Consider the following 5664-nt stretch of genomic DNA (forward strand, 5'->3'; position numbering starts at 1 on the left):
TCCCCCAGCAGCCTCGTAGGACAGAAGAATCTGAGAGTGTGCATTTTATTAAGATATTCATTGCAAACACAATAATGTGGGTCATAAAGTGGGCGATTCAATTCCTACTCGTGCCGGATTGGCTTGTAGCTTTTGATGGTAAATGTCAGGGTGAAATCCCTAACAGCTAGCATGTAATTTGGCCGTCCCAAATGTGGACGGGCACAAGTCTTACACATCATGTAAGAAATCTAACCTTGGCATTTCTCTGAACGTCTTGTCAGAGATAGAATGAATGCAATGCCCTCTGGCCTCTCTCCTCCTCTGGAAGCGGAATACAAAAGCACTGCAGTCAGAACAGATTCTTCAGTCTTAAACATGTTACTGTGGCTTGCCAATTGTTGTAAAAGTATAAAGCAAGATGGGGAAAAAAGATTGTAATCGTAAAAAAAAAAAAAAAGAGCAGAAAGGGCACGGATGCCGAGCTGAATATTATCCCCAGAGTAACGCAGGCGCGCCTTCTAGAATGACTCTACGGCTCGGCACTGTTATTTTATATGGATGACAAATTGCAGGTATCTTCTCTTGGCATTTACTAGGCTCAGATAGGGCATGCTGCCAAAGTCTGCGGTTGGGTCTGAATTCGCCCGACTACGCCATGTGAAAACACACACACACACTCACACACACACACACACACACACACACACACACACACACGCACACACACACACACACACACACATGCACTTTTATGCGAATGCATGACTGCAAGCTGACATATTAAATATAAGACTATAATAGCTCATGCACTTATGAATGAGGTGCTTTTTTTTCGCAAAACACGGAAATGACTTGATTTTGTTCTAATGTTAACTGACAAATTAGGCATGTCAGTATGTTTTTTTTTCTTTAACAGACACTAACCACACCTACAGTATGCATTGAATTTGTTCTCGGTAGTTTATCTGCATGTGTCAGAAAATGATGGTACATACGTCTATCGCTGCTATCTTGACAGCCTTCCATTGACGAAGCATTGCTGTATGCAATTCCTGTCATATTTGTATGTTATTTAACATTTGCAAGTGTAGATTAGCACTGGGAGGAATGCTTGCCCATTGTTTGAGGCTGGATCTGGTTTTGGCAGTTACAACTAAGTTCACACAATGACACTATATAGTGACACTGTACTTTAGCACACAGCAAAGAGGTTACTTTCACAGAGCCAGATTTATTTGTATATCACTGACTATTTTATATAGTTCTGTAGCATTTTTTTTTCTGGAGTTGATTTATAGGCCTGCACCTTTAAAACTTCAAGAGTAGGTTATGAGCGGCTAACCTGTTTGCATGTGAAATGAATAATGATACCAAATTGGTAAATGCTGAATAGCTGTTGATTTGTGTAAATGTGGCTGGTGTACTATTGGTTGTGATGCCATAACCATTCAAAAGCAATATTTTTCTGTTACCATCTTTTACAGGAAAAAAGAAATATATATTTTTTCCTAATAGATTTTCAGTTTTTCTTTATGCCATTGTAGATTCAAATTTGTCATTTAGAATTTTTTTAAAAGTCTCTTTTGCTCATTAAGTCTGCATTTATTTAATCAAAAACACAGTAAAGTGGTAATATTTTATTTCAAATTTCTTTGTTAGATTCTCTGCATGGAACATCAAATCAACAAATTACAACATTAATTTGATAAAATTATCATTCCAGAAAAAAAGAGGCAAAAATAAAAAATGTAAATAAATAAATAAATTCAAAAGGCATGAATAAAAATGACATATTTATATATTAATGCTCATCTTAAGTATCAAGAGATTTTATCAGTCTGTTGAAAACTTCCTTTTTTTCAGGATTCATTCAAAATAGGACATTTATTTGAAATAGATTTTTTTTTGCCACAATGTAAAAGTCTTTACTGTCACTTTTGTTCAGTTTAATGTGTTCTTTATTAATAAAATTCTGAATATTTTTTTTTTTTTAAATATCACTTTTACTGAACATTTTATTCAGGGAACATATGCTGAATGCACCTTTAAATAAACCTTTTCTTTTAAGGTTTTGGGATGTACAGACTTGTAGCGACAGCAACAGAATTGAAACATCATGACTCTTTTATATTCACTGATGTAAAGAAGAATTTACCGTCTTCTCTTCTGCCGGTTATTTATGTTGTGGATCTGAGGATCCTCTAATATTTCTGCAGATATTTAGTGGATGCAGATGTGTTTTGCTGGAACAAATGGATGAAGAAAGCATGTGATTGGAGGGTTTCTTTAAAGATGATGCAATCAGTCATCCTGTCACAGTCAGCGCACGGAGCTAAAGCTGTAAAACGTAATAAAGATCTGGATATATCTGGCCCTCATGAGCAAGTATGCCTGTCTGATTGCTGCTGGCAGACCTGCGGCTCCCTTAGGCAATGAAACGCTCTCTTCTCCTCCACAGTTTCCTTCTCCACCAACTTCCCTCACTGCCAGATCATGCTGAGCCGAGACAGAAAAACCAACAACTGCACTGCATGATGAAAGCGGGGACAGTGGGGGGCTTCCCATAAACGACTCTCCCACTCTCTCCGCTCTCATTCCCATTACACACGTCGCTCTGATGTGAAAGGCATGCTAACATCGCCACAATGTAAAAGTCTTTACTGTCACTTTTGTTCAGTTTAATGTGTTCTTTATTAATAAAATTCTGAATATTTTTTTTTTTTAAATATCACTTTTACTGAACATTTTATTCAGGGAACATATGCTGAATGCACCTTTAAATAAACCTTTTCTTTTAAGGTTTTGGGATGTACAGACTTGTAGCGACAGCAACAGAATTGAAACATCATGACTCTTTTATATTCACTGATGTAAAGAAGAATTTACCGTCTTCTCTTCTGCCGGTTATTTATGTTGTGGATCTGAGGATCCTCTAATATTTCTGCAGATATTTAGTGGATGCAGATGTGTTTTGCTGGAACAAATGGATGAAGAAAGCATGTGATTGGGGGGTTTCTTTAAAGATGATGCAATCAGTCATCCTGTCACAGTCAGCGCACGGAGCTAAAGCTGTAAAACGTAATAAAGATCTGGATATATCTGGCCCTCATGAGCAAGTATGCCTGTCTGATTGCTGCTGGCAGACCTGCGGCTCCCTTAGGCAATGAAACGCTCTCTTCTCCTCCACAGTTTCCTTCTCCACCAACTTCCCTCACTGCCAGATCATGCTGAGCCGAGACAGAAAAACCAACAACTGCACTGCATGATGAAAGCGGGGACAGTGGGGGGCTTCCCATAAACGACTCTCCCACTCTCTCCGCTCTCATTCCCATTACACACGTCGCTCTGATGTGAAAGGCATGCTAACATCTCTCTTTACACGCAGGAGAGGGTAAAGCGCGTCTGCGTATGTCTGTGTGTTTGTGTATAGATCCCCTAACTTTCCAAAACTCCTCCTTATTTTCAAGGCCTCTTTCTAAATCTTGTTAGTCTTGTGTTTTTGTACGTAAGGCAACTGTATGTCCCACAGTCTTCACTCTTAGCCTTTAACCTAACGCCAGCGACCCAGAAACTGACCGGCTGATATGAGCTATTTCTATAATGTCACTTATTTCAGATACAAGTTATAATCTATTGAATGAGGGGAAAAATGAAGAGTGCAAATTGATTGAATTGTGAAAAGAAAAAAAAAAAGATATATGTATATATATATATACAGTATATATATATATGATTTATCTGTGCACTTTATGTAAAATAAGTAAATTATTAATGTTTTTAATAGAATATTAAGCAGCAAAAGTGTTTTCAACATTGATGATAATACCGTCATTTAGAACCGTTATTAATAATTTTGCACCAAATCAGCAATTTACAATTATATCTGAAGGGTCATGTGTGAAACTGGAGTTATCATCTTTGATTTGAATTAGATTTGACAGTATGTTCAAATAGAAAACGGTAATTTTAAGTAAATGTAATAACGTAATAATATTGTAGAATATTAATATTTCAAGAGACTTCCTGTGAGCATAAGAGACTTTGGAGAATGGAAAGATGGACATATATTTGTATGTATATGTATATGTACACACACACACACACACACATATATACTATATATGCATATATGTCCATCCTTCCATTCTCCAAACCTCTTTACATCGGTTTGGTGAATGGATATATCCCGCACAGAGCCAAATACTGCTTTAATATTATGATAGAGATTGTGTTGCATAACAAATTTCTGGTGGTGAAGTTTTCCAACCCGCTGTGGTCTCCGTTTCAAAGCAGCACTGTAGTGCAGACCAGTGACTTCCTGTTGGAGAAGATGTATGGTTATGCAATGCCCCAATAAGAGCAAATAAATACAGCAAAGGCCCGGCGCTTACTCATTTGATTCGAAGGACAGCAATACACACAAACACTCTCTCATACCAGGACAAGCTATTTGTTTTCCTCTGGGCTCGCTGCGTTTGTTCTGGTTTGCGCAGAACGATGAGGAAAAGCCTGAAAAATCCATCTGATCTGACTCTGGCTCTTGTGGCGGAGCGTTTTTGCACATGGAGCCCATCAGAAGCTAAATGAGCTGTTAATACCACATTAGCTGAGCTGGAAAGAGCGTTACGTTACCGTGTCGCCGCAGACTTGGCCAGAAAAATGCATGTAATATTACCCCTGCAAAACAACTTTTTAGTGCCTATGTCAATTTGGTCTCACGACGGTTAAGATAAGTCAATTCAATCTTACGGTTGTTGTTGTTAAAAAGGCTTTTATTTCAGGAAGATTGTAGGCAGGGAAGGTCATTTTCTTTCTGATAAAGATCTGGAAAGAGTGCTTGTTAATTCTTCAGAGTGTTCATACGATCTTGAACCTTGGCACGCTGTACACAGGGAAAGCGTTCGCTGGAGGCGGGCAAGTTAAAACCCAGCTCTTTTCGATAACACTGAGGTGGTCTTACACACCTCCTCTGGAGGCCCCAACAGTAACATTGGTCAACAGAGACACAGAATATCAAAGTGAGGTTTCATTTCTGCCTCAGGCAGTCATCTCTGTCAAACACTTACATAGCCATTAATTTGTGGCCCAGGAAACATTAGCGGCAGAGTGTGTTTGGACAGAAATCTGGTTATTTTAGAGGGGCTGTTATTCAGGGCAAAAGGCGGAGTCTAACACATTGCACGCAGAAATCAGCCTACATTTTTTGTTTTGTTTTTGTCATGTTTCTGGACTTTTGTTTGCTAAAGAAGTGAACAAACCCGTAACTCTAAGTAGGCTATAAAACTTTGGTATGTAACTCATCTTGCATTGTTTGTGCTATGGATATAAAAGGTAACTCAAAATGTATGATTTATTGAGAAGGGTTGTGCATTTATGTTAACACTTTACAATAAATTCCATGCAATAACTAACAATAAGCAATACATGATTTTAACTCTTGTGCTGTGCTGAAAATCTGAAAACTTTATTTGGTGATCCCAGTCAGAAATGACTGGCTTTTTAAACCTTGCTTGTAAATTTTGCCATATTAACACCAAATCTTGGATTCAATCTTTTCATCAACTTTTTTTTTTTAATTAGCACATTGAATTTATTTAAATTTAATTTAATTTAATTTAATTTAATTTAATTTAATTTAATTTAATTTAATTTAATTTAATTTAATTTAATTTTATTTTATTT

The sequence above is a fragment of the Sinocyclocheilus grahami genome, unplaced genomic scaffold (assembly GCF_001515645.1).
Source record: "Sinocyclocheilus grahami isolate Dianchi unplaced genomic scaffold, SAMN03320097.WGS_v1.1 scaffold600.1, whole genome shotgun sequence".
Classification (NCBI taxonomy): Eukaryota; Metazoa; Chordata; class Actinopteri; order Cypriniformes; family Cyprinidae; genus Sinocyclocheilus; species Sinocyclocheilus grahami.